Consider the following 21,920-nt stretch of genomic DNA (forward strand, 5'->3'; position numbering starts at 1 on the left):
GGGTTATACATGTATCATTGTTCAAAACATATTTCTATGTTATACATATTTGCAGTAGTAGATCCTTAAACATCAAAAGCCCAATTATATCTCTATCACACTATGTGATCAATCATATGTTTTTCTTCTGCATTTCTGCTCCCACAATTCTTTCTCTGGATGTGGATAGCATTCTTTCTCATATATCCTTCTGAATTGTCCTGGATCATTGCATTGCTGCTGGTAGAAAAGCCTATTACATTTGATTGTGCCATAATGTACCAGTCTCTGTGTACAATGTTCTCCTGGTTCTGATCCTTTCACTCTGCATCAATTCCTGGAGGTCATTCCAGTTCACATGGAATTCCTCCAGTTAATTATTCTTTTCTGCACAATAATATTCCATCACCATCATATACCACAATTTATCTAGCCATTCCCCAATCAATGGGCACCCCCCCATTTTTCATTCCCAAAAAAATTAAGAAAAATAGATGAGATAAATAGAACTTTAGAAAAGTTAGATATGATAGATCTCTGGATAAAATTGAATGGAAATAAAAACAAATATATCATTTCCTCAGTAGTAAATCATACCTAAAAAACTGTCAATAGATTAGGGCATAAAAACCTTACAATCAAATTTTAAAAAAAGCAGAAATAATAAGTTCATCCCTTTCAGATTGTAATGCAAGGGACCATAGAAAGACAAATAACTAATTGGAAAGTAAATGTTATAATTCTAAAGAATCGGTGGGTCAAAGAATAATCATACAATCAATAATTTCATTAAATGAGACAATATATCAAAATGAGTCCTACCAAATCAATTTTTTTGACACAAATATGATTCTGATACCTGAATCAGGAAGGGCAAAAACAGAGAAAGAGAACTATAGACCAATTTCTTTAAATAATATTACTACAAAATTTTTAAATAAAATCCTAGCAAGGAGATTATAGAAATATATCACAAGGATGGTACACTATATAAACGCCAAAACTGTATGGATAATTTTAGTGTTTTGACTTAAAATCTAAATAAGTGGCACCATGGGAAATCCCCAAATATGAAAATACCCAAATCAGCTGCATAGATTTATGGAGATTTTAATTAATATAAATGAAGGAATTAAGGAGAGAGAGAGAGAGAGAGAGAGAGAGAGAGAGAGAGAGAGAGAGAGAGAGAGAGAGAGAGAGAGAGACAGAGAGACAGAGAGACAGAGAGAGACAGAGAGAGAGAGAGAATTAATCTAAACTGCTCTGGCTCAGTCTGAGACAAGTAGTAGTTAAAGGCCTTGGCCAAAGTGGCCTCCCTGAGTCTAAGAGAAAGAGGAGTCAGTCTTATTACTCACCACGAGACCTTCGCCAAACTGGGTTCCAGTCCTCCACTCAACTCAATTTCCTGAACTCAGTTCAGAATCTAACTGAATTCCAAACTGAACTCAATTCTTTCAACTGGCTTTTTTACCCCTCCCTTTTAAAGAATTTTTCTCTTATGTCACCTCCCCTAAATTTTCACATCTACCAATCACAATAGATGCTTTTTTCCAGGACTGCCCATTCTTAGTTCTCACCTTCTTTGGTTCTCACCTTCTCTGGTTAGATTATATCTTCTGAGTACTTCACACCTCTTTGTTAAGCTTGCCTTTTGTAAGATACTTGACCTTTTTAGGTACTAATTTAACTTTTACAGGTACTTAACACCTTTTTGTATTAGATCTAAAAATAGACTTAGGTTAAGGTTCTACCTTTACTGTAAGGTATGAGTTAGGGACTTTCATTGTTCAATCAGGAGTTTACAACTTTATCTTCCCCTGAGGCACTGTCTGAGTAGGGTGGAGTAATTTTAAAAGTTCCCAATACATTCCTGATTCTTGTTAGACCAAATATCTCCATTGTTACAATAAGGGAATAGCTAAACCAAATCTTCTAAAGTATAGTCTGAGTAGTTTTTAAGATTCACAACTATGACTAGGTTAGATTTATAAAAGCTGGTTCAGTATTAGGAATGCTATCAGCATATGTAGCAGTCCACTCCTAACTAGGGGCAAGGGGAAAACAGTATGTGCAGATTGCTCAGTCTTGGGCATGCTCAGTAGTGCTCATGGCTAGGAAGGCCTCTGACCCTTGACCCCAGCTTCTCCCAGGTTAGGCGGGAAAACAGGTTTCTTTGTTCTCACCTGGTCAAGAGAAACCACACCTATGCCTTGTCATTAACCAATGAGAATCATCCCTAAGTACTGTGTATATTTGCATATCAAAAACTATATCTAGCCCAGCAGGCTCCGCCTTCGCTCTCTCTGCTCTCTGCTCTCTGCTCTCTGCGCTCCTTCTCTTTCAGGCTACCTGATGGCTGTCCTTGCAGGAGCTTGGCCTCTGGCCAAGCTCCATCTTTAATCTTTCTCTATTCACCTCTCTGACCTGCGTGGTATGGATCTCAGGACTGGAATAGCCTACTGAATTGGTCCTTTGATCAGAGCTTAGCTGTGGCTCATTGATAATTAATAAAGACTCATCCTGAACACCTCATATCTCTACTAGGACTCCGTCACTTCCCTCGTGGTATCAAAACTTCTATCCTGTCTCTATCTTCCTACCTTGTGGCTTCTCTCACCCCTCTGAGAGAGCTACAGCATAATTGATCATATCAATAACAAAACCAAAAAAAATTATTATCTCAATAGATGCAGAAAAATGTTTTGATAAAATACAATACCTAGTCCCATTAAATACACTGTAGAGCATAAGAATGAAGGAAAGATTCCTTAAAACAATACATAGCCTCTATCCAAAACCAAGCATTATTTGTAATGAACCTCCCCTGCAAGACCAGAGGTGAAATAAGGTTGTCCATTATCACCAGTATCATTTGTTATTTTACTAGAAATGTTAGTCATAGCAGTAAGAGAAGAAAAAAGAAATTGAAGGAATTTGAATAGGCAATGGGGAAACGTTATCCCTTTGCAGATAATATGATAATACACTTAAAGAATACTAGAGAATAAACTAAAAATCTAGTTGAAATAATTAATAAATTTGGCAAAGTTGTAATATACAAAAAACTCACTTAAAGCATTAGTATTTCTATATATTACCAACAAAATAATGCATCAAGAGATAGAAAGAAAAATTCCATTAAAAACAACCCTAGACAATAAAAAGAATCCCTGAGAGTCTATCTGCCAAAAAACAACAAAAAAAAAAAAACTCAAGAACTACCTGAACACAATTACAAAACATTTTCATACAAATAAAGTCAGACCTAAACAATTGGAAAAAACCAATTAAGAACATGATATAGAGTAGTAAATGACCATACTAACCTAATTTTTAATAAACTAAAGATTCCAGTCGTGGGGACCAGAATTCACTATTGGAACAAAAACGGTTGGGAAACTGGACAATGGTATAACAGAAACTAGAAGTAGACCAACATTTCACATTATTTAGACATAAAGGGTGAGCAAATTAGGGACCATGGAATAGTTTACCTATCAGATCTATGGAAAAAGTAAGAATTTATGCTCTACTTCCAGAGAAATAACTGATGGAGTATGAATGAAGATTGAAGCATATTATTTTTCATTTTATTTTCTTTGTGTGGGTTTGTTTTTATTCTTGTTTTATGTAAGTCTTCTTTTGCAACATGACTGATATGGATATCTGATTTGCATGATCATGCATGTATAACTTATATCAAATTGCTTGCTGCAGTCTCGAGAAGGTGGAAGTTGTCACAGGGAAGTTAAACAGAAGGGATCACACTAACTAACTAACTAACTAACTAACTAACTAACTAACTATATGTGTGTGTGTGTGTGTGTGTGTGTGTGTGTGTTTATTAGCTAAAGGGAAAAGGGGATGGAAGGGGATCAGGAACCCCCAAATTCTTGCTATAGAATTCCCTACTAAAGAACTTCAGGTTGTTACAGGTGACACAATATGCCTTAAAATTATATTCATGAAGTTCAAAACCAAAGTTGTTTTCTTCCAGAGACTGAGTTCGCATATCATTTTTAATTTCAGAGCATTCTGTTGTGACTGATTTGTTTTTGTTTCAATTTGCACTCTTGGAGTTCTCATGTATAGTTTTCTTGGTCCTGTATACTTCATTGTATATCAATTCAGGCCTTCTCATGCTTCTTTCTATTTCATATCCAATTTTTATAGTTTAGTAATATTCTATTATATTCATGTCTCCCAACTTTTTATTAAAGGAAAGAAAGAGGAAAAACTTTTATTAATCATCTATTCTGTGCAAGGCACTGTGCTAAATACTTTAAAATATTAAACCATTTGATCCACACAGTAACCCTAGGAGGTAGTATGACCCCTTTTTCCTAGTTGATGAAACTGACATTAAGGGAATTGCCTAGGGCTACCCACATAGTAAGTAACTGGTACTAGATTTGAACTCAGCTCTTCCTGATTCCAGGCTCAATGTTTGATTCACTTGACCACCTCAGCCTCTGAGCTTCAAAGTAAGATGGGTAGGTGTTATTCTAGATTGGAAGTACCCTTTGTGTTTTCCATTTTTACCTGAAATAACGCTACATAGTCTCTGACTCTTATGGTTGTTCATTTTGACTGTCAGTATGGAAGAAGACACAAAAGCCAAAATATAGATAGATAGATAGATAGATAGATAGATAGATAGATAGATAGATAGATAGATTTTTCTCCCCTTTTCTGTTAGAGAAGGAAATCTTGCCAAGTTTAGCCTTGGCTGTCTGCCAGTGATAGCCTCTTCCAATTATATGCACTCCTGGCTCAGGTCAGAAATGGGCAGGTTCTGTGTGGGAGGACAGCTCCCAAAAGGGAGAAGAAAGCCCATCTTAGCTTAGTCATAATCAGCTTCCTGTTTGCTATTCTTCGGAAGAAAAAAAAAAGCTGGAAGTCAGGTAGGGAACAATGTATTTATAAACTACTTGAAAGCAAGGGTTATATTATGCTTCTTTTGTATCCCCTAAAGGGCCTTTTGCAATACTGAACAAACAATAGATACTCCATAAATCTTTCATATATTGAATTGAAACAACTTGGGTTTCTTTGTCATGGTGTAATGACTTGAGTTTCAGTGTCATAAAGTCATGATCAGACCTGGGTTCAGTTTTTAGTTGTGTGACTTTGGACAAGTCTATTTTTTGGAACTTGAACTTCCACACCTATAAAACGGAGATAATACTACCATTCTCTTATCTCACGGAGCTATGTAAACTATAAACTGCTATGTGAATTTGAACAATTTTTTTCTTCTCTGTTCTGCAAGTAATAGAGAATGAAAGTATAAAGACTCTGCTTCTATCAGATATGGGCAACAAACACAGTCTGAAAAAGGTTGGCCTGAATCTCTTGCTGAGCACACTGATTGCCTCAACCATCATTTCAAGTGCTAACTCTGTGGTTGCTATGACAACAAAATGGCTGCAACTCAGCTGCAGTGATTCACAGATTACACAATTCCTTCCAGGGAAACAAAAGCATTACTTTTGAGGACAGCAGCATTATTTTGGGTAACATCTCTCAAAGCAACCTATTACTACTACAGTGATTCACGTAAGTGCTCCTAATGAACAGAGATTATACTGTTTGGATTCACAAGCAAAATGCATGAAAGACATTCCTAATTTGTTAATTAACATTTTCTCCAAACATCAAAGAAAAACATTCAATAAGAAGAGAGGTAGCATTTTGATTATAACTGCAGACTCATTAGACACTAGAAGTAAAGATTTCCTTAGACATAAGTTCAGAAACAATGTCAGAGAAATAGCTCAACACCAAGTAAGGAAATGAAATTATTAATTATTGACAAAGTAAGGAATGGAGAATGACTAAATGAATAAAATAAATAAAATTTTGGAAGATTGCGCCCATTTTATTGGGGTTCCGATATTTTAGTCTTTCTAAACAGGAACTGAAGAGTTATTCTAGAACCCTTCTTTTGAAGTTCCTTTAATAAAACCAGATGTTCTTTTAAGTGCACATCCCAGAACATCTCGTTACACTATTCAACAGGACAATTATATCTGAGAAAGGAAATGTAGCCCCAGAATAGCAAAAGTTGTCTTTGACTCAGCCTCCATTCATTTTATATACTTCGTCCATCACTGAGTCCTGACAATTCTTTTTAAAGGTTGACTATATCCATTCCATTTTCCCCATTCTTATTACAACATCTTTGTGTGTCACTTCATACTTGAATAGCTCTCATAGCCTTCTGCCTGCAATTTCTTCCTGCTCCAATCCATATCAAACATCACTTCCAGATTAATTATATTAAAAGACTATATTCATTGTGCTACTTCTTACTTGTTCCCAAACCTGCCTTACTTCCCCATTATCTCTATGATACATACTTTGAATTCTTCATCCTACTAATCAGTACTCTCCATTTTGCAGCCCTGTTTACTAATTCAACTTTACTGATGTTCAGAATGAATCATCTGTTCTGGTGGGAATAGTGAGGATGATCTTGATGGCCTGTGCCTTACACATCATAGGTGTTTACAATCTATTTCAGGTTTAAGGTATAGTCATTAACCACTCGAAATCAGAACTCATAACCCTAATTGATATAGTTAGCTTTATAATTAATAAAGAGGGCAAAATTAGTTGAGAGTAAAGATATTTAATTATATAACATATTAAGAAAAATGTTAATAAAATATTTTCCCATAGACCCAGGAAACAGTCATACATAGATGTATACCATTGGTCAGTATAACCCCCACACACACATATACAGTTTCACTTCTTCCATGAAGATTCACATGATTCATACCAGGTTCTCATTTCTCAAGACCTTTATAGAACTACTTATCTCTGCATCTCACTTTGGCACCTACCCATTCTCCATCCTACATAGCTACCAAACTGTTCCATGTGCATTCGATGTAATTTTAAAGTTTGTAAGGGCAATTAGGTACTCAATAAATTGATTTTAATTGAATTAAAAATCAAAGTTGCTGTGATTTTTTTCCCACCACTGGTATATTGCTTTTTATAGATGAACTTAAAAAATGTTTTAAGTTTCTATCCTACTATCAGTCAACTACTCAGTTCAATACACAATTCAACTCACAAATCATTCAGATGGGTAATAATAGTGCATAAATGTGCATCTCAATAGTCATATAGCTTTAGTTTTTCCATAGATTCCTAATACTAGAGAGAGACAAAGATATGAATACATAGATATAGATATCAAAATCAATAGTAGAAAAGCTTTTCTGTGACACAATGGAAACAAAAAAGAAGGGTATTCCCTAATTATTTCATAAGTAATCAATACAAAGTATGAATTTAAATATAAAGAGACCCCACCTTAGTCAAAAATATCTTTTTCCACTATGTAGACTATCCATTCTTTCTTGAAATTCCAGTATCAGAGCTTCCTTTTATTGGTTTAAAGGGAGTGTTATTTCTCTTCTTATCAAACTTTAAAATTATCTAGAGAACTCTTCAAAGGTAAGCTATAACAGTTTAGTATAAATTAATTTACCATATTCTTTTTCACAATCACACCCAGATGAATCCAGGTTGATATGGGGAGGCTGCAGGGTATGATAGATAGGGCCAGGGGTGTCCTGACACAGCATCTATGACCCTGACACAACTTCCTTCCCTTTGTACAACCTGAATGGCTCCAGCTTCCCTGATGCAGCTTCCTGGTTTAGGAGCATAAAAAATCCCAGTCACATATAGTTGTGACTTCTCAGACTTGCTATGTTCCTGGGACCACATGAGTTCCTAACCTAAGTGTCCCTCAATATCTACCCAACTGGAAAAAATTCCCCAATCATAAGATAAAAGGATTGGAAGGCTACCGCTAGTGTGAGGTGGTCATAATGGGTACAGTCAAGTGCAATACTGACCTATTCCTATCCCTACAGAAAGCCATAATCTCCAGGCATCTTAAAACCCATCTGGCTGGGAGCAGCTGGGTAGCTCAGTGGATTGAGAGCCAGGCCTAGAGACAAGAGTTTCTAGGTTCAAATCTGGCCTCAGCCACTTCCTAGCTGTGTGACCCTGGGCAAGTCACTTGACACCCATTGCCTAGCCCTTACCACTCTTCTGCCTTGGAGCCAATACACAGTATTGACTCCAAGACGGAAGGTAAGGGTTTAAAAAAAAAAATCTGGCTGCAGGTAGCCAGGCCATCTGTAGGAGGAGACTTCTCATTAAAGCTGCAAATAGTTCAGTCATTCTTAATATCTGTTAGAGGGTCCTCAACGGCAGAGAGAGGAATAGCTTATCCTCTCTAGAGGAGGAAAATAGATATGCCGAGAATATTCCTTTATGTAAAAATATAGGGATTTATAGGTACAGGAGAGAGGATAGAGGTGGGTGCCAGGGATATATAACTTTACAAAAGTCAAGGGGCTCAAGATTTCTAATACCTCATAGCATAGTATTAATTCTGACATTTATTCAGAATAGCTCAGTCTCAAGTCTTTTATGGGACAGTCTTAGAATGGGCAGTACTAAGAAAAAAAGAGAGCAGAAACAACAAAACCAAGACAAAACTACAAAGGAATACAAAAGTCAGAAGTCCTAAGCCTTTCTTTTCTCCTTCAGAAGGACTAAGTTTCAAAATCTCAATTTGCTCCATATGAAAGGCAACACCACATATTTGAGGCTTACAAAGGGTCTCCTAATGCAAAATGGTGCTGTTAGATGGAGAACATCAAATCCTTAGCACAAAAGGTGATACCTCCAGTATAGCTGAAGATTTCTTTTCTTGGTAGGTTTCTCATGTATAAAATGAAGTGATTGGCCTAATTGTCTTTTTTGTTGTCTGATATTCCAAGACTCTGTGACTACCTCCAAGGATGGCCTTCTGATATTCTTTGCTAGCAAATAAAAGATAAATTATAATAAATTATTTTATATAAGGATGAATAGGGAATTTGAGGATGGGTAAATATTTCCAGTGGCATGCTTTCTAATAAAGCTTCCTTCAATCATACTACTAAGTGGTAGCCTTAAAACAAAGTGAAAAACAAGCAAAAAAATCAAGATTTGTGTCTAAGACCTAGTCATCAAAAAAATAATATGCAAATAGTTTTTCAAGGGTTTCAAAATACCCTCTTGCTAATATCTCTACAAGATAGATCATTAACTGATTATTATCTTACTTTTTAAAATTGGGAATCTAAATCTCAGGAAGGCTGTATGACTTATCTAGGGCTACATAGCTAGTAATGAGTAGAGACACAAGTTGAAGCTAGCTCTTCCATCTTTGATACCAGAGCTCATTCCACTGTCTTTTTGGCTCTGAAGTTGCTTACAGTTCAGGTTAATGAGGGGGTGGTAACTGGATCTATAAGATTCTTTTATGATTTCTTTCTAGCTTTTTCTCCCTAGTATTAATGAGTTATTCTTGGAAGACAATTTTTTCTAACAATTTTTAGAGAAATGGACAGGAAGTATAGCTGCCTTAGAGTGATGAAGAAAAGAGGAAATAAACAAGCTATGGTTTCCTTTAATTAGGACATGCCTTTACTTCTACTTTTCATGCTGGCCTTTGTGCTACAGGCTCTAATATACCACCAGGCAAATCAGCAAAGGAAGAAAAGTTAAAAAAAAAAAGAATAACATTTCCTTTCCTTAGCAAGAAACTTTAATGAGCTCCCTTAGTTCAGGCTGACAATAGATAGATATAGTGGACAAAAGGGCACATTAGGTGATTTCCCTTCACTTTCACTTCTAAAGTATTCTTTAGAACTGGTTTTGTTTTGCTTTGTTGTTTTTTTTTTTAAATTTTAAAAATAGAGTAATTGAGTAGTGGAACAAATTAACAACACAACATACAGAAACAAAGGCATCTAGTACCTAGCATTAAACACATATTCTAAGGGTAGGAATAGATAATTCTCAAGGGAATGAATCTAGGCTGTCTATGGTTATATGAAAAAAAAAATGTTCCAAATCACTACTAACTAAAAGATTGCAAATAAAAGCAATTCTGAGATTCCAGCTCATACCCATCAGGTCAATGAAGATGAATAAAAGGAAAATGGTAAATGTATATTTGAAGGACTTGTAGGGAACAGGTACATTGATAAATTGATGGTGGATATACAAATCTAGAATGATTCTGGAAAGCAATTTAGAGTATACACAAAAAGTTACTGAACAATATGTCCCTTTGATCCAGCTATAACACTAATAGTCCTCTACCCTAAAGAAATAGGAATGTTCTGTATGTATAAAAATATTTATATTAACTCTATTTAAGGTGATCAAAAATTATTAAATAAAGGCATGCTCATCACTGAGGAAAGGCTGAATAAGTTGTGCTACATGAATGTAATGGAGTATGATTGTGCTCTAAGAAAAGAAGAAAGAGGATTTCAAAGACATGGGAAAACATATGAAGTGATGAAAAACACACAGAACTAGAAAAATGTATACAGTAATACCCAATATTATAATAACAGCCATTATGAAGAATTTATTAAAATGATAAAGTATGAAATCAGGAGGAACAAGAGAACAATTTGTTCAATATCATTATCAGTGTAAAGATAAATGACTTTGCAAACCATAAGGACTGTGATCAATTCAATAAACAGGCACGATTCCGAAAGGCTAATAATGAAAGAAGCTATCAACCTCCTAACAAAAAATGATAGATTAAAGTGTAGAAAGAAACATAAATTTATATATCTCATGGTTATGTTATTTATGTTGTATTGTGTTATGTTGTCTTGTTATGTTGTTATGTTACATTTTCTATAATGTCATATTATGTTATGTCATGTCATGCCACACCAAGTTATGGTTTATGTTATGATACATGAGCTATATAATATGATACAATGCAACATATGATTAATATAATGGTATATTGAGCATATTATATTATATTACATGTAATTTAGCATGTATGTATATTTGACATAGATATCTAAATCATACAGCCAATGAAGGAATTCGTTTTGATTTACAATTTACGTTGTTTCAAGGAATTTTTATTTTATTTCTTTTTTAATAGGATTGGAGATGAGAGATAAAGATTTCTGTTATTTTTTTAAAAAATAGAGATAGGATTGCTGCACAAGTAAAATGTTGTATGTAGCTTTACTTATGTATTTTATTTTGTTATAAGAGACTTGTCAGGGAAGGAAAGGGATGATCTACCTATAAATATAATGTAAAAGCAAAACCTATGAATAAAACTTTTAAATAAATAGAATTCTAGAGTGTAGTGCTGACCTTGCCACATATGGGAATTTGAATTGAATACCTCCATTCAAGTAAATGTCCCTAAAAGGCCTTGTGCCATTAACATTTCTCCACAACCTAGGTCCACCCTCTTTTCCTAATATTATTTCACCTTCCTGCTCTTCTTGACCTTTATTTCTTCTCCCCCCTTATACCTCCATATTCCCAAGGTGTTCTTTCATGCCTGAAATAGAATCCTAACATTTGTCTTTTGAAATATTCTTACTGTAAGGCTCAGCCCAGGTAGCATCTCCTTCATGAAGCCTTACCCAATTCTAACCCTCACTTTCACCCCAAGTTAAAAGAAATCTCTTCCTTCTTAGAGCAGTTTGTCTATACTTCTCCTTTACCATTAACACATTCTTCCTTCTATCACATCTACTTATGCTAATATCTTGTCCCATTTATTTGATTATAAACTCCTTAAAGTAAGGGATAGTGTTTTTTTTCCCATTCTGTATCCCCAGCAATCAGTGCCATGTCTAGAATTGAGCAAGCATTTATTAAATATTCATTGAATAGAATTAGTATCATAGATTTCTAGATGGAAAAGGTCTTAGAAGTCACTTAGTCCAATCACTTTCTTCTACACCTTAGAATTGAGGCCAAAAAAGGAAAGTGACTTGCCTTTAAACACAACATCCAGTTCCTCAGACAGTACCAAGTTGCAAACCAAAGTCCTCTGACTCCAGATCTAACTCTCTTTCTGCTATACCACACTGCATCTGTAAGGTAATGAATTCAATTGGATTGGGTTGGATTGAATTAAATTCTCCTTTTGACAATCACTCAAGAAGATGGATCCTACCTAAAAAGGAATGGCTTGACTAGATAAAAGGGGAGGGGTAGCATTAATAGATGTTGTCCTGGTCATTGTCTACCCCATGGCTCTGTGATTTTTTCACTTTTCTATTTTTTTAAAAGCCCTTACCTTCAGAAGAGTGGTCAGGGCCAGGCAATGGGGGTTAAATGACTTGCCCAGGGTTACACAGCTAGGAAGTGGCTGAGGCCAGATTGAACCTAGGACCTTCTGTCTCTGGGTCTGGCTCTCAATTCACTGAGCCACCTGGCTGCCCCCCACCCCCAATTCTTCACTTTTCTAGAAAGGAACAATATGTTCTTCAGAGACTTAGCACATGACTTTGTTGGCCTTGTTGATACCCTTTGCCACCACTCAGGTACAAAGTGGCCTTTGAACAGCAACATTTTGGATGCTGACCCCATTCCGCCATTTTATTCTTATTCTCATGGTAACTAATCATTCCACTTTCAGCTTCCTTGTGGTCTCCCCAGGCACTGAACCAGCAAAGGCAATACCACTGCCCAATCAGTTGCAGTACCGGACCTGCCACCCCTTTGTTTTCCTAAAGATCTGAACCTTCAGTTGCTAATATTCACTTGGAAGCAATGATCATTCAAAGACCAGCAAGCTAGCGGGCCAAGAGAGGATGAGGAAAACTAACTTGCTTTTCCCTCTTTCCCTGGGAGTTCTTCAGTGGTATTATATTTTAAGTTTAATAAGGAGCCATCATTGTGGTGGCCTGAGGGCTCCTATTGCATTTCAACTTACTTTGGGTTCATTTGGGGGGTTTTGGGTGTTTGTTTTTGTTTTCTAAAGGCAGATCTCAAGAAGTCATCAGATCCCAGCCTGTAAAAAACAAACCTAATACTTTCTCCTGTGATGAAATGGCCAGATATGAGGTCAGTTACACAATCACAGCTTCCCTGAGCTCTTTGTGTGTGGCCAGATGCACTCAGGAATATTAACTCTTGGAGACAGGAATATCTGCTCTTACAGTTAGAGGTAGAATCAGTCCTCAGGGGCCCTTCCTGTAAATCAAATTATAGCCAGTAAAAAAGTCTATGTTCCCTGTCCACTGCTCAAAGGAGGAGATTTTCTCTCTCTTGCTGAGGGTATTGATATTTAGCCAAATTCTTGTATTATTCAGGAGTCAAGAATAGTTAGGTATGTGGACTTGTGTGGAGCAAATAGGGATTCAATTCAAGTGTATTTGGAAAAATGTCCTCTCGTTTTATAGTTAAACTTCAACATCCTTTACAAAGTGAATAATTCAAAATAAAAAAAGAATTTCATCTTTTAATGTGCTTTTAAGTATGTACTTTCCTATTTACTCTTCTATTCTTTGACTTCATGTTATTAAGGTCTTGAGAAAGATTCTATAAATCAGAGACTATAATAGGAGAGAAGAGCCCTAAATTCTAATCCTGGTTCTGTGATTTTATGCAAGTTGCCTTAACTCTGAGCTCCAGTTTTTTCCTTTGTAAAATGAGGAAGAAAACTGGATTTTTTCTCTCTAAGTTCCTTTCCTGTTCCAACAGACTCAACAATACCAACAGCTAACATTTGCACGCTGAACAAGTGATTTTAATCCTTATAAGGCAGGTGTATATTATCCCTACTTTATGATGAGGAAACTGAAGTTTAAGAATCATCGCAATCTTCCAGGGTCACATAGAAAGTGTCCAAAGCAGAATTCACACTTGGGTCTTCTTGACTTGTAGTCCAGGTTCCTATCCATTATATCCTGTAGTCTTTAAAGTTGCATACATAATATGGTTCAGTGGTTTTTCCTGGAAAATCTGGCTATACTAGCCTTTCCAGCTTCTAACAAAGCTAAGGAAAACACCATTGCTTCTAACTTTGCCTGGAGGCCATCTAGATTCCCAGGATATCAACCACAGGATCTCATTTTGCATGAATTTACACATGAATTCATGTATATATGATGGGCAATCCAAACCCTGAAAATAAAGGCAGAAAAATTCATAAAAGAAAATGTTTTAATTAAAAGCTAAAGCTGTGCTATTTTCCAAAGTCCATAAAGTCTCAAAGCAATTCACCCAATTATGCTTGTTCTCACTTGGAGAAGAATTGGTGTGAATCATTACATCATTTTCCCACAAATATTAGCTCTCACATCAGCTTTTGTTTGGAGTTCTCTCTTGTAACAAGTTGTGTCCATGCTAGAAAGCTGCTTCTCTTTGCTTCACTAAGGCTATTTATTTATTAATAATGACCCCCAAATACAAAAGTAGTGAAACTGGGAGTTTTGATAAACCTAAAAAAAGTTGTAAAGTATCTAGATAGATTTGTATAAGAAATACTTATGAAATAATTGGGCTCACTAATATGTGTGATTTTCAACGTATGCAATGGGTCGTATAACACACTGGTAACATAAATCAAGGCCTACTATATTTATAAAGAGAAGGCTAGAATATTGTGTAGGATTGCTGAAGGTCAGGGTATTAGCACAACTGTAATTGGAAAGCTTGGTGGCTAATGAGTTTGAGAAGGGTGGTGTTAACGTAGGTTCAGAATATTTCAGTGTTATTTTCTAGTAATTGTCAGGTAACTAGATTACTCTCAAAAGATATGGCCATGACTATGATACTGATAGTTTACCATTTTTCTGATTATCTTTCCCTGTCCTAAAATATTTATTCCAGACCTAAATGATTCCATTGCTCCACATTTTCCCTATTTAAGTTTTTAAAAAAAGTTAATAAAAGGGACCCTAATTTAGATCAGGCAATGCTAGATATAAAAAGAACCATTGGAAGTTCTTCCTATGACTAAGACAAAGGGAGAGGGTAGGAAGAGCATTCTGCTCATTTTACAGATGAGGTAACTGAGACTTAGACAGGTTAAATGAGGTCCTAAATGGCACTACTGGGATTTGAACCTTAGATCCCTGATTTCAAATACAGTACTCATTTCCATATAACATATGGCTTTATACTGAATTTGAACTTATAAATACATTTAAGTATCAAGTCTTATATTTCTTCTTAAAGATCCAGTTGTTATTTTGCTCTAAGCCATGACATTCAATAAAGCTTCTTGAATATATGAAGTTGGAGAAAGGATTCACAGGGGAAATAAAAGTAGGAACTGGTGGAAGTTTTGAAGGGCTAATTTGATATACACATATGTAAGGCAAAATGGCCAATAAAATATGTGATACATATATTTAATATGAATTCAGAGGACTACAAACTGTAAAGAAAGAATAATGAGGTTCAGAGAGGAGAAATGAAAAGAAAAGGAATATTAGTCATGTTCTTGCTTCTAGAGATGTTTACTTGGTTATGGGTTAGGGAGGATAGTTAACATTTCTAAGACATAAATAAAAGCTTCTAATGCAATATGTATGAAGTGACTTTGGAAATGTGTGATACATGTAAAAACTTTGCAGTTATTGGGTTCAATTCTGGTTGTTACAATTTAGAAATGACATTAATAGTATCATGGCCAAAGAGGGTTAGCAGGAGAGGAAAGGGTCTAAAGTTCATGGCATACATAAATATAATTGGAGGAACTGAGGATGGACAAGAAGAGTCTTGAAAGAAATATGGTGCCTGTACAAGAATTTGAAGGACAGTTAATATGGAATGTGGTTTAGGTGGGTTGTTTTTTGTTTTGTTTCTTTTTTGGCTTGGACCCAAGGAGGAAAAATAGAAGCAATAAGCAGAAATTTCATGAAGGTAATTTAAGTCTTGAGGGTAAGAAAAATCTTTATGACAATTAGCTCTATCTAAAAATGTAAAGGGAAAGGCAGTGGGTGAAATAAAAGTTTTCAAGTGGATGCTATATGACCACTTGACAGGGATGTCAAGAGAGAATTCCCATTCAGATATGAATGGAACTAGATGGTCCATAAGGACCTTCCCAGCTCTGAAAGTGGGAGGGTGACAGATGACATATAATAGCTATTGAGCATGTGTGCCATCTGAATAAAAAGAGAAAAAATGATCCCTGTCTTTCAGAACTTTTTCCCCAGCAAATGGCAGAATTAAAATATCTATCCAGAAAAATCCAGAAAGACTTATGTGCACTGATGCAAAGTAAAGTGAATAGAACCAGAACATTATACATAGTAGCAGCAATATTACAGTGATGATCATCTGTGAAAGACTTAGCTGCCCTTCTCAAGACAATAATCCAAGACAATTCCAAAGCTCTCATGATGAAAAATGCTATCCATCTCCAGAGAGAAGACTGTTTGCCTCAGGACAAATTGAAGCATGCTATTTTCATTTTATTTTTCTTGCTTTTGGGTGTGTGTGTCTGCTTTTGCAACATTGATAATATGGAGATAGGCTTTGCGTAACTTCACCTATATACTTGATGTCATATTGCTTACCTTCTCAATGAGTTGGAGAGGGGTAGGTGGGAGGGAAAGACTTTGTACATCAAAATTTTAAAAAAATAAATGTGAAAAAATTCAAAGTTTAACTGGGAAGTAATGAAAAAATATGATTAAAATAAACTTGCTTAGGACATAATTTTTAAATTAAAAATATTTACACAAATATAATGAAATATTTGCTCTATGTTTGCTACATGTAAAACTTATATCAGATTACTTACTGTCTCAGGGGGTGGGGGTAAGGAAGAAGGGAAGATCAGAAGAAGGGAGAGAATTTGGAACTCAAAACTTAAAAAAATAAAGTGGGGTTGTTTGGTGACCCAGTGGATAGAGAGCTGGCCCTGCTTGAGGACAGAAGGTCATAGGTTCAAACCTGACCTCAAATACTTCTAGCTATATGATCTTGGGCAAGTCACTTAACCCCAACTACTTAGCCCTTACTACTCTTCTGCCTTAGAACCAAAACTTAGTATCAATTCTAAGACAAAATGTAAGGGTTAGAATTAAGGAGGTGGGCAGTGAGGTAGCTCAGTGGGTTGAGAGCCAGACCTACAAATTGAAGGTCCTGGATTCAAATCTGGCCTGAGATTTCCTTGCTATGTGACCCTGAAGAAATCACTTAACTCTTACTGCCTAGTCCTTAATGCTCTTCCACCTTGAAATCAACCATGGATTTCTATTAAAAATGAAATGTTTAAAATTGTTTTTACAGGTGATAGGGGGAAAATAAAATGTTGTTTTTAAGAAAGAATATATGCTATATTCAGCACATTTATTTTGCGTGCTTGTAGAAACACTCAACACAGGAGAGACCTAAGTAGGGTTCTGGGACTCATATGGTTACCACAATGCCAAATACAAAAAGGAAAATCTGGAAACTTCATAATCTAGGGAATCACTTCCATTTAGATGTCTTCCCAGATTTACTCAGTAACACTGGCAAACAATTGTTGAGCTTATGTATCTTTGCAGAAGCCTGGATTGGTCTTATTAGTCAGAAGATTGTTGAATGAAGTGATTGTATCTAACAAGAAATTGTGTATGATATAACTACATGTATGAGAAACTCCTTGCTGGAGGAGAGACATTAAGGCTCTGCCTTGGTGTACTAATCTAAATGCTTTTTTATAGTCAATAGACAATAAGAATAACAGGATCTTGTATTTTCTGTTGTTTCAATCAATACTGTGACTGCTAATATGCACTGCAGAAAATCATTCATGAAATCTAGCTGTTCTCATATTTTCAAGGATAATCTGGATAGATGTTCAACTTCATAACTCAAATGGAAAAAAATGAATAAAGATGAATTTCTAAACTGTGACATGCAGAACAATGATACCATTCTATTCATCCATCTCTGATGGAGTTTATCCTATAATATAGAGTATCCAGGATTTCATCAATATTTCTCCTCCCAGTAGCACATCTCATCATTTCTCTCCTGAATGCAATACTTTGGGACTTCTCTGTCTTCTCCATTATGTTCATCAATTGTCCACACTCTTTTCAGTTTCCTTTTTTAGGCATTGCCTTCCCCCATTTGATGGAAATTCCTTGAAGGCAGGGACTGTCTTTCTTTTGTTTCCCCCCATGTTTGTATCTCCAGTACTTAGCATAGTACCTGATATATAGTAGGCACTTAACAATGTTTATTAACCAACAAAAATGTTTATTGATGAAAAGAAAACCAAGAAAGTTCAGATGGTTATATAAATATCAATTTTATTCCCTTCTTATTAAATATAACATAATTTTAAAACAATCTACATAACAAACATTCATAGTTTCATATACAATGATCTGTTTGTATAATGAAGACTTAACAGAGTATTTAAATTCATCAAAAATTTTAATGGACAAAATTCCAGTGGGAAAAGGATGCAAATTGAGGAAACTAAAAGTAAAGATGGAGAAGAAAAAAAATTCAAGTGTGTTCTACTAGTGGCAACAATCCCAATGAAGCTGTAGTAGTTCATACATGGATTCATCAAATTTTAGATCTGGAAGGGACATTATTTGATATTTTGTAAAGAAATAGTGAGCTGTATTTGTTGGGAATAGATTGCCAAAAAAGTTGAATGCCAAGCTAAGGGAATTAAACTTTATTTAATAGTCAATTGGGACTCATTAAAGTTTTTTGAGCAGATCAGAATGACCTGATCAGACTTGAATTTTGAGAAGCTCAAAGGGGTTGTTATTGCTGGTACCTAAAGACTTCTATTGAATTTTATTATAATTTAATGAATTAGAGAGGGGAGAGAATGGAGGCAAGGAAAACCAGTTAGAAGCCTTGGATGTATTAGAGGTTAGAAATAATGAGCAGCGGAACTAGAGGGATGATGACACAAGCACAGCTGAATTAGGAATAATTTTCTCCTGAGACAAAAACAGTTTGAGAGTGAGGAGGGTTATGTAATACTAAATCATCCTTGTATAACTGTGGGATGGAGAGGTCCAACCCACACCTGTATGAGGGTTTGAGAGAAGGTAGGCTCCTAGAAAGGGGCACCACTGTGATGGAATCCTAGTGGAAAATTAGAGAAGAAGGACTTCTAGTACCATACAGTGAACAAATTTGGATTGGCAATCGTTGTAGGTAAAAAACATGTTTTCTTAGGGAAGGACTCCCTTCTCCTATCTTCCCCATATCTACATTGGTACCTAGGGGGCAAAACCATTTTTGCCTCTCAGTGAATACAACTCTGATCAGTAGAGATATAAATTTGAAGATTAGTCTGACCTTCATTCTTCTTCGTTTCTCTTCATTCATTTTAAAGGGGAACAAAGCAGGATTCTACAAAGCCAAATCCCTGGACCTCTGTTTTTCACCACTGAAAAACCAATCTACTTTCATGATTACAAGAATCCCTTTCATAATTCCAAAAATAATTTCTTCTGGTCTGCTTTTCTTCCAAGTTTGAGTCCCACCTGAGTTACCCTTCTTTTGCTATACACTAAACATTACCTTTTATACCAAAGCATGCCTACATATGAACTCATTGTTTTCATCAAACTTATTTTCCCTCCTTGTTTTTCTATTTTCATCCATGATATTATGGTTCTCCAATCATTGAGGCTGAAAACTTTTTATTTTGCTCTCTCTTTTGTGACATGTATAAAATCCATTACTTAGTTCCATCAATTCTTTCATTATGTTTTTTGAATCTATCAATCCCTTTCCAATGCTGCCATATCTATTCCTCTCATCTCATGCAATACCCTTCAAAATACATGCCTTATCTCTTCTATAACTTATTCTTAATATTGTTGCCAAATCAGTCTTCCTGAAATGTCATTTTCATCATGACAGTCCCTTCTTCAAAAACCTTCCATTGCTCCTTGATGCCTACCAAACAAAATCCAAACTCTTTAGCCTACTGTTTAAAGTCTTTCATGAATTCATCATAACCTAGCTTTCAAACATAATCTCCCACTAGTCTATAATACAAATTCTTTACTCAATCTAGACCATCCTACCCACTTTCCCTGAAATGCCATGTACATTCTATTCAATTTTACTTTACATCTCATCCTGTTTTATGCATTTCTCAAGGCATAGATACTATTTCACCTCTTCCATGAAACTTGCATTGAGAACTCTTCCATTCTGATTTTTTTTTCTCTTCTTAACTCCTAGAGCAGTTACTGGCCACATGGAACACTTAGTACTTATCAGTGGCTACTGACTTCTAATGTTATTTTTACATGGATATTTTAAGACTTGGTTGTGACTTTTTTTGATATTAGGAATCATTTATTATGTAAAGGAAGTCAGTAATTAAAGTTAACTTAAGCCTATCTTAAAATACTTCATTTAAGAAAAAAACAAAAACATTGCCAATGTCCCATTGAAGAATCTATGAATAATATAGTAAGGCACAATAATATAAGAATCTTCTTCAATGATCCTGATTTTTAATATCCATCATGATATGCAACAGAGACACATGCTCATTAAAGATGTTCACCAGTGTCTGCGAGGAGGCCCAACACATAGTTCAAATGGAATATACATTTCATATAGATAAGAGCTCCTCCAAGTGCTCCTATTTGCTATAGTCATTCTGCTGATTTCATCAAGTCCTCAAAAATTCCAGACCCTTCCAAATGAGATCTACAATCACTGAAAAGAGTTTAGAATCATCATCTCAGAAAGAAACTCAATGGATGAACAATGTTTATTGTCCAGAATATGGCATACAGTCTGATGGGCAATTTATAGAACTTACTATCTATTGGATAACCATTACAAATAAATAGTGACCTGAAAAGAAAGTGGTTGAGAAATTGCAAATATTATTTAATGACCTTCTCCCTGAAAAAAGAACTCCTCTAAAAACCAATATTCTTTGAGTGATGTTTTGTAACTGTTATAAATAATTTAAACCTACAGTTTCTCAAATTGAATCAGGGATTACCCAAAGGATAATGGCAAATCTCATGATGCAACACATTAGAAATGAACAATTACACAAGGGGAGTGGTTTAAAGGATGTTTTAAAGAAATTTATGATGGAAAAACAAAATGAGTTGGCCACCCAAGAGTGAGGTACAACTAATAGACAAGCAATACACTTCACTGGTAGCCTTCAAATATCAAGAGAATGCAAGGAAGTACTCTAGTATATTGGGTAGATGTACTATTACAAATTTTTTGGAAGGCATGGGTGAAAGTCATATGGGAAATCCATAATGTGAAAAAAACATTATAGCAGAAATTAGTAAATCATGGCTTCAAATACCACTTCTTCAATTTTTGAAGTATGAGCCAACCATTTATTTTTGGCCTAAATATTTTAGGTGAAAAAAGGCTTTGAAAGCCTTAAAATGATATAAAAATGTATTTTGTTAACATTAAGTAGTCATAATTCCAATATCTACCCAAAAGATCTATTATATCATCTAGGTGGATATTTCCTCCATTCATATAAACAACAATCTCTCTATAACTTCAATTTTCTGTTTAGTCATTTTTCAGTCATGTCTAACTTTTTATAACACTTGGGGTTTTCTTGGCAAAGATATTGGAGTGGTTTGCCAGTTTCTTTTCTAGCTCATTTTATAGATGAGGAGACTAAGGAAAACAGTGTTAGTTAACTTGCTCAGATACATGTGTCTGAAGCCATCTTTGAACTCATGAAGATGAGCCTTATTGACTCTAGGTCTGGCACTCTGTCCTCTAAACCATATAACTACTCATACTTTAAATAGATGATTAAATATTAAGAGATTTTTAAAGTGCTCACAAATGTGCAGGGCAAATGACCAGTTCTGGGAATACAAATGCTTACTTTCTAATACAGCACCAAAGGGGAGAGAGAGAATTTGCATGGAAGCAATAGTTTGGAACTAGTGGTCAGGAAGTAAAGTGGACAGATGGCTTTGGACAACCTAAAAAGTTCACCTTTCAGACTCCAAATCTATAGGGCAGTGTCCAAATTTCCTTTGAGGGATAAGTGAGGATGACGTTCAGAGTGGAAGGAGTATATTTTAATACTAGTTTTAGAACTAGGTCATCTTTATTTCTAG

This window comes from Monodelphis domestica, chromosome 1 (assembly GCF_027887165.1).
Source record: "Monodelphis domestica isolate mMonDom1 chromosome 1, mMonDom1.pri, whole genome shotgun sequence".
In the NCBI taxonomy this organism is placed as follows: Eukaryota; Metazoa; Chordata; class Mammalia; order Didelphimorphia; family Didelphidae; genus Monodelphis; species Monodelphis domestica.